At 40.1% G+C, this 8,676-nt stretch overlaps 1 protein-coding gene across 4 annotated transcripts in view; it reads left to right on the top strand.

Annotated features, from left to right (window-relative positions):
• The window catches only part of LOC135205755 (WW domain-containing adapter protein with coiled-coil homolog), an 89,719-nt gene that overhangs the window by 19,514 nt on the left and 61,529 nt on the right, over nucleotides 1-8,676 (top strand). The window lies entirely within an intron of this gene.

Here is an 8,676-nt window from a genome sequence, read left to right as displayed (position 1 = left end):
GGAGAGGTTGTTAAGGTCTATTTATAATAGATGCTGATAGAATATCCAGACTTTCTTGGAAAAGACTTCCAAAACATGCTGTGAGAACAAAATGAGGCATAAAGTATCATTCTCTCTTCCTTTGACGCCCATTTTATCTTAATATCTGTTAAGAATGTATAAATCTAGGGGAAAAAAGACTAAAGTTTATTCCCCTTATAAACTAAAAATGGCATATATTGCTACCTTTCTTGGTTCGAGAATAAGGCAGCAGTATAGATGCAGCATGTTCGTCTTCCACCTTGCGAAGAGATCTATGACGAAGACATCTCGCAGGTTTCCACAACTCTCTTTCCAACTAAGATTAGACATAAGTCAATAGTTATATTGTCGATCGAGAAGGTTTCTCACGGACGTGCAACCTCGTGCAGCGAACTTCTTTAAGGATCGTTACGTTCCGTGTCGTGTTTCCAAACAGATTCTCTCTTGTTAACGCGAACAGAGGCGAAAAAAAGAGATTCTCAATACTTCTTGAAATATGAGAAAGCTGTGGAAATGGCTTAATTGATTTAAATCATTTCTTCCCTCCTTGGGATCAAGCCCCCTTCAAGATAGACGGGGAATGAAATCAGGAACGAACCGTGCCGTTACTGAGCCTGCTGTCAGAGAGGCTACTGAACCCTTCGATTAATAACTCGCTATATCGAAAAGTTAGCAAGTCCATTATTTTGCTTCTGTAAGCATGAGAGCATCAAATAATATATATAGCTCTACTGCGTTAAATTCATAATGTTGTCTCATTCCTATAATCCTGTTACATTGCGGTAAACATTACCACAAGGTTACAAGGGATCTTACGGTTAACCATCGATCCCGTAGGAGAGAGAGATGTAACCAACTGCTCATGACCGATAACTGGATGGTACTGTATTGGCTTACAATGACAGCCGTCTCGTTCGCTGCCTCGCTGCATTCTTCCTGAGTTGCCAGTTACTCCATTCAACGAAGGAATATAATATTATTTCTCAAGCCTAAGGAAGCTCTCAATAATACAAAGAAATTCCTGTAAGGATATAGATAATTCCGTAGCAAACCACAAAGGCAACTATGGTATGCGTAAATGACTTGTCATTCAGTAGTCGTATACACCAACTTACTACATTCTTTCCTCTCCGATGCAGAGAGAGAATGGAAATCTTACTCTCTTCGTTCTTTTCGTCAATAAACCCGAATTAGTATTAGTCGAAAGAGATCGCAAATGAAAACCGAGGATCGAAGAGAACCTCTCAAGCTTTTATTCTCTTGGAGATAAGGCCGTATTCTACGCCTCTATTATCTGGAAGAGCCTCTAATCAATGAATGAGAGCTCATACGAATCTTGTTCAATTTCCAAATGATTGCCACTGTTTCTGTAAATGGTTGGTTGCATTATTTTTAGAAGGAGGATGATTTTAATATCCTCTTACTAGTAATGAACTAATTCTCTCGATAAAAAAGGCGTCGCTAAGGTCTTACAAAACTGAGAGACTGCCCCTTATTGGCTTCCAATTTCGATCTATCTTCCATTTCCTGTCCATCAAGTTGGGAGAAGAATGAGTAACCGGAGGAGAGCGCCTCCTTTCGTAAGGTGAAGGGCTTTTAGCAGTACCGACTCTAACCTGACAAGGGCTACGGCCGCCTGTGCGACATCTTGAGTCCCTGCCAGGAGAAGGCCGATCTTGCTCTTGTCTTTACTTCATTAAGACTATCTTGACAAGGGCGACGGCCGCCTGTGCGACAACTCCCGTCCCTATCAAGAGAAGGCCTCGAATGTCTTTCGCAGAATCAGGCATATCCTGACAAGGGCTACGGCCGCCTGTGCGACATCTAGAGACCCTGTAAAGTGAAAACTGATCCTGCAAAAATTCCCAAAGAGGAGCCTCTCGGTCCGCCTCTAACTCCATTTTCGATGAAGATCCTGGTTCATAGCGCCTGGAGCCTGGCTCCTGGCGCTTGGTTGGAGCCTTGCGCCTGGTTGACACTTGGTGGCTGGTAGGCGGTTCAGGCGCTTTGCGCCTAGCTTCAGGCCCTTTGCGCCTAGTTTCAGGCGCTTCAGGCGCTTTGCGCCTAGTTTCAGGCGCTTCACGCCTAGTTTCAGGCGCTTTGTGCCTCATTTCAGGCGCTTCAGGCGCTTTGCGCCTCGTTTCAGGTGCTTTGCGCCTAGTAGGAGTTTCAGGCGCTTTGCGCCTTTCTTTAGAATCCTCTCGCCTTGTCGGCGTTTTGCGCCTGGCAGGGGCCTCGTCCGAGCTGTCAAAGACTTCTATCGGACGGGATTTCTTAACAGGAAGGAAGTGATCCTTTCTCCTGGGAGGATCCTTCTTCAAAACTCCCATTAACGAAGATATCTGTTGTTGCATTTCTCTTAGGATCTTCGTAGTGGCGTCTTCTTTCTCCGTATCCGATCTAGGGGAAGGAGGATTTGATGAATAAATCTCTTTCTTCTTCTTCCCAGGTGGATAGTCCTCCGGAAAACTTTCCGGGCTAGAATCCCAAGCTGGCGATTTCCACGATCTTTTAGAAGGTCTCGATAACTTGTCAGAACTCCACCCTTTTTTTTTTCTCTTTTCTTTCGATGAAGAATCGGATGACGAAAAACACTGTTTTAGGATGCCTTCCCAACGGCTATCCTTGGCAGTCTGGGACGCTACTACAGAACCTACCGAGGGGACGCCCGACCGGTGGGGATTCTCTGAAACCTTCGTGCGGCTTTCAACATTCCTTCTCCTCTGGGCTTGTGAGCTTGGAAGAGGTCTAGGCCTGAGAGCGAGACAGAGCCGATCGGACGCACCCTCCACTGTTCTAGGACGCCTTTCAATGGCGAACTTGCAGTCTGGGACGTTCTACAGGAATCTGCCGAGGGGAACGCCTGACCGGTGGGGATCACTCCGAAACCTCCGTGCGGCTTTCGACATTCCTTCTCCTCTGGGCTTGTGAGTTTGGAAGAGGTTCTAGACCTGGGAGCAAGACAGAGCCGATCAGACGCACCTTCCACTGCAATGGGGAACACTGTAATCACTTCTTACCTTTTAATAGCTCGCATTTTGAGCTACATCCCTTGTCTTCAAATTGCAATTATGAATTTGAAGTTTCTGTGAAGTAAGAAGGTGATGAGGATACAACACTACTAGTACATATTTTGAATTTCTTTAATAACCGTATGCCAGAAATAAATGTAACCTTTAATGTTTGCATGCTTTAATGTTTGCATGCTAAGAATGGCAAATCAATCGTTGCCACATTAGTGGAGGCTCCACACATACGCCAGTTTCATTGTTATAAACTGTTTCCATGAATTCTAGTTGTCATAGTAATGCAATAATGCATAGTAATGCAATAATGATAAAATGCTTTCATATTTATGTATATATAACTTCCAATACATAGCATAATTTCACCAATTTCAACATTTGTGTGTAGTCTTATACCCAGTTTGGAGGGTCAACACATACCAAATGGCAACAGAGAGAGAGAGAGAGAGAGAGAGAGAGAGAAAGAGAGAGAGAGAGAGAGAGAGGCTAAGGAACAAAGAAGAAAAAGGGGTGGCGGTGGAGGGGGGGGGGGTAGGTGGAGCTTTATATGCATGTTCGTATCCATTTTTGCATAATGGAGTTTTTCTCTCTTAGTACAAGGTCAAGTGTCGTTATTCTTTACGATTAGTGATTTACGATACCCTTATAAATTACGGCACTGGGTGTAATGCACAATAGCAAAATCTCGTTCTGATACAAGTGTTCGTTACAGAAATAGGTATTGCCCAAAAAAAGTGCTTGCCCTGTCTCTGAAACCCATAGTAGGTATGCTGCTTAGTTGTCAATCAAGTTTTTATAATCAAGTATTTTTTACAAGCTAGCTATTGAAATAAATTTGTATTTTTCTCAATCAAAACATATGCCTCAATGGTTAACTTTCCTCTTTTAACGACTTCTGGTCATTGCAAATTCGGCCCCATAATTTCTTATGGTGCGAAAACAGAGGCGCAGGGACAGAAAACGATTGCGTCACACTACGGCGATAATCCGGCAGTAAAACATCTTCATATATCGAAAAAGTAAATAATAAAGATATATATGCGCATTACGATTATACCAATTACATGAAAAGCTGATAATCTGCATGAATAAATGGTAAACTGTTCTGCAAGAAAGTTGAGTAAAGCAATTATTTACAATGGGTACGAAAGTCAAGATGTCGTGACGTCAATACAGGACTTAAAAGAACGTTCTAATTCCAAAAAATAATTACTTAAATTTGAGTCAGAATCGAGTTACTTTTTCAATAACGAAATTTTCAAATTAATCATTAGGGTAAAACATCAAAGCAGGCCACGCAGGCCAGCTACCATCAGTGCAAGCCACCTCCTCCAAAAGTACATTATAACGCGTCCTGACACCCGAGATGGGCATCAGTCGCGACTTGTTGTTGGTGAGAAACGGAGCTAAAGACCTTCTACTCTCCTTTCGAAGTAAGTATTTTCCCCAAAGTTAGAAATTAAGGCCAAATTTTAAGATTTAAACAGATTTAAACAGAGGGTACTGAAAATGGCGCCCACGGCAGTGGAAATCTCACCAAAACGCTTTAGAAATTTTTACTTACAACTAAAAATGTTTCGAAGATTGACGCCATCTCGATCTTTACGGAGTAGCTTGTGTCAATAAACTAACCACCTTTCTGTGATAAATCCGCACACCACTTGTACCCACAGACGCTGGAGCACTTTATCACAACAATCGAACACGATTTCTCATCAACAACAAGCCAGGCGTAAACAGCTGTTGGGGTAGAAGATGACGAGAAGCGTTCTCTTGGCTAATTTTTAAATAAGTAGTAAAACATCAATATTTTACATATTTATGATGATTAATTTGAAAATATTCGTTATTGAAAAAAGTAACTCGCCTCTGACTCAAATTAAGTAATTATTTTTCTGAATTAGAACGTTCTTTCAAGTTCTGTATTATGGACGTCACGGCATCTGACTTTCGTACCTATTGTAAATAATTGCTATACTCAACTGTCATTGCAGAACAGTTTACCAGTTATTCGTGCAGATTGTTATCAGCTATACATGTAATTGTTATAATCGTAATGCGCATATATATCTTTATTATTTTACTTTTTGGATATATGAAGATGTTTTTACTGCTGGATTATCGCCGTAGTGTGACGCAATCGTTTTCGGTCCATGGGCCTCTGTCTGTTTTCGCACCATAAGAAATTATGGGGCCGAATTTGCAATGACCAGAAAGTCGTTAAAAGAGGAAAGTTAGCATTGAGGGGCATATGTTTTGACTGAGAAAAATACAAATTTATTCAATAGCTAGCTTGTAAAAAATACTTGGTTATAAAAACTTGATTGACAACTAAGCAGCATGTCTACTATGGGTTTCAGAGACAGTGCAAGCACGTTTTTGGGCAATACCTATTTCTGTACGAAACACTCGTAACAGAACGAGATTTTGCTATAGTGCATTACACCCAGTGCCGTAATTTATAAAGGGTATCGTGAATCACTAATCGTAAAGAATAACGACACTTGTCCTTGTACCAAGAGACAAAAACTCCATTATGCAGAAATGGATACGAACACGCGTATAAAGCTCCACCTACCCTCTCCCACCGCCATCCCTTTTCTTCGTTCCTCCGCCTTCCTTTCTCTCTCTCTCTGTTGCCATTCGGTATGTGTTGACCCTCCAAAACTGGGTATAAGACTACACACAAAACGTTGAAATTGGTGAAATTAGGCTATGTATTGGAAGTATATAACATAAATATTAAAGCAATTTTATCATTATTGCATTACTATGACAACTAGAATTCATGGAAACAGTTTATAAATAATGGAACGGCGTATGTGTGAAGCCTCCACTAATGTGGCAACGATGATTTTGCCATTCTTAGCATGCAAACATTAAAGCATGCAAACATTAAAGGTTACATTATTTCTGGCATACGATTATTTAAGAAATTCAAAATACTAATAAAGACTGAAATCAATGAAAAGTGCTAGCAAAAACAAAAAATAAAAAGCAAAAAAAAAAAAAAACGTAGTCGTTCCTCTATGCACTTTTCCGTATTCGTTCCTCTATGGTTTCGGCAGCCAGATGTACGAAAACGTTAGAAACACTTTGATTTTATCTACGTTAGAAATATCTGTAATTTTTCGGGGTTAATTTGGTTGCTAAAAAGGGATAATATACATGAATTAAATCAAAAATAAAAAAAATAAATAATGTAAATTTAAACTAAATAACGAGTAAAGTAAACAGTTTAGGGAAATAAAACTTTGCAGTTTCGTCGTCTGTCGTCGTCTGTCGTCGTCTGCTGTTTGTAATTGTGTTTATGGCGCGCGCGCTTAGAAACCAGGAAACAGCAACGGGTTTAAAGTGCAATGTGGAGTGAACTGAGACCAAAATGTGTATAATAACAATCAAATAAGCACTGTGGAGTTTCAGTGTGATGGCAGTAAGGATAAAAACCGCCGATTACAAGGTAAGAATGAATTCAGTTCCAACCATAACCCCGGGAATAACAAGTTCATACTTTCACTAATATAGGCAACAAAATGTTGTTTTGATTGTGCTGATTACAACTGCAATCTTGAGTAAGATCAATAAACGTTACATACATACGCTAACATTGTTCAAATGAGTGCTGGGAAGGCTGGGGAAAGATGGTGTCCGTCACTGATGAGAACCGTCCATGAAAAACGTAGCCGCCATATTGGATTTCAAAACTGCCTTGAAAACATATTTTACGAAGAGCTCACATGCTTATTTTAGTTCGTATGGGGCTTTCATATATCACAATATGTTGACGAAACTTCAGTCTTTTAAATGGTATGCTTAGAGTTGCAATTGTATTCATGTTTCACCAATTAAATATCGAGTGAATAAGACCGTCCACCGTGATGAGGGTTGGCCTGAACTGATGTTTCCCCTATAAATATGTAAAATATTGATGTTTTATTTTCCATTCATTTAATAAATTATTGAAGTGCACTCTTCGTCGTCGTCTTCTACAAAACAGTTGTTTGTTTACTCGGTGAGGAAAAGTTTTCAGATTGTTGTGATAAAAGTGCCCCAGCGTCTGTGGGTACAAGTGGTGTGCGGATTTATCACAGGAAATGGTTAGTTTATTGACACAAGCGACTCCGTAAACATCGAGATGGCGTCAATCTTCTAAATACCTCGAGTTGTAAGTAAAAATGTTGAACGCGTTTTGGTGAGATTTACACTACGTTTGAGACCGTTTTCAGTACCCTCTGTTTAAATCTTAAAATTTGGCCTTAATTTCTTTTGGTGAAAATACTTACATCGAAAGGAGAGTAGAGGTCTTTAGCTCCGTTTCTCACCAACAAGAAGTCGCGACTGATGCCCATCTCCGATGTCAGGACGCGTTACCTATAATATATTTTTTCTTTTTTTTTGGGGTTGTTCACGTTGATCGTACATGGTCCACCCCTGTACCATGCGGTTTTTTTGCCCACCTAAAAAACCTCGCAGTTCCTAGCTACCTGCCAGCTCTACTGTGTGAATCAATTGTTAGGGGAGGGTGAAAGGTAAGATGGCATTGAATATGAAAGGGGGTAAGGTAATAGGAATGAAAGTGGTTGAAGCCAGGGGCCGAGGGGGCACTGCAAAGACCCTTAAGTAGGTAGGTAATGCCTACAGGGCAGCATCTGTGGGGAGCTGACGGCACTACTATAAGGTATCCCCTATGGAGATTAATGCACTAGAGGAATCGTAAGCAAGGGCCTCAACTTCTAAGGCAGATAATGCAACAACTGCACAGAAGTGTCAGAACTCGCGATCAAAGTACTACTACTAATGTCTACTATAGCAAATGGAAGAAAGTTAGGGGTAAAAATTTCCTCACATCAAAGGGACAACTTAACCCTTTCCCAGTAGAATACGGGGGTCGATAAAATATGGCATATATCATCGAATAAATAGAGGATAACATTAAAAATAAACTGAATGGCTTCAACATACCTACATTTGGTTCAAGTATGTTTTTAAATATAAATATCAATAAAAAATAGTTGACAGCTAGGTATATTTACCTACGGTAGGGATATGCCTATGGCGAAGTCTCCTACGTCATTACAGCAAAATAATTCAGTGTATTTTGTGGCCAGAGGACGCACGGATTAACGGACGAGCGGTGACGTGACAATGGAAGAAGATTTTTCGATTTACCACTTTAATAAAGAAAGGTATTTGCAGATTAATTATTTTGCTCCCTCGGATAAACAAAGTGTATATGCGTATAAAAATGCCACCATGATGATCCCTTAAAGGTTCGGATAATCAGTTTTACTCAAGGAATGGAAATAAGAAACCCTTAGTAGATTAATTTAAACAAAGCGATGCTCTTATGTTTTAAAACGTCATTTACTGTTTTCTTTATGTCAGAGAGAGTTATTAGTGGATATTAATGACATACAATTAAAATTATATATTCCAATATTATTACATCTGAAATATAGAAAAATTAAATTATCGTGCCTATTAAAATATATTAATACAGCAGATAATGCTGACTAAATATTTAAGCACCTGATTCAGCCGGAAGGCCGGGAAATAGAGAGTGCAGGGCACACAATACACATTTACTCATTACCCGGTTAATTTTTATATTCTGAACAGAAATAAAGGC

This window comes from Macrobrachium nipponense, chromosome 24 (genome assembly GCF_015104395.2).
Source record: "Macrobrachium nipponense isolate FS-2020 chromosome 24, ASM1510439v2, whole genome shotgun sequence".
NCBI classification, from domain to species: domain Eukaryota; kingdom Metazoa; phylum Arthropoda; class Malacostraca; order Decapoda; family Palaemonidae; genus Macrobrachium; species Macrobrachium nipponense.
Note: the sequence above shows the minus strand (reverse complement) of the source record. Positions and strands in the feature narration are given on the sequence as shown.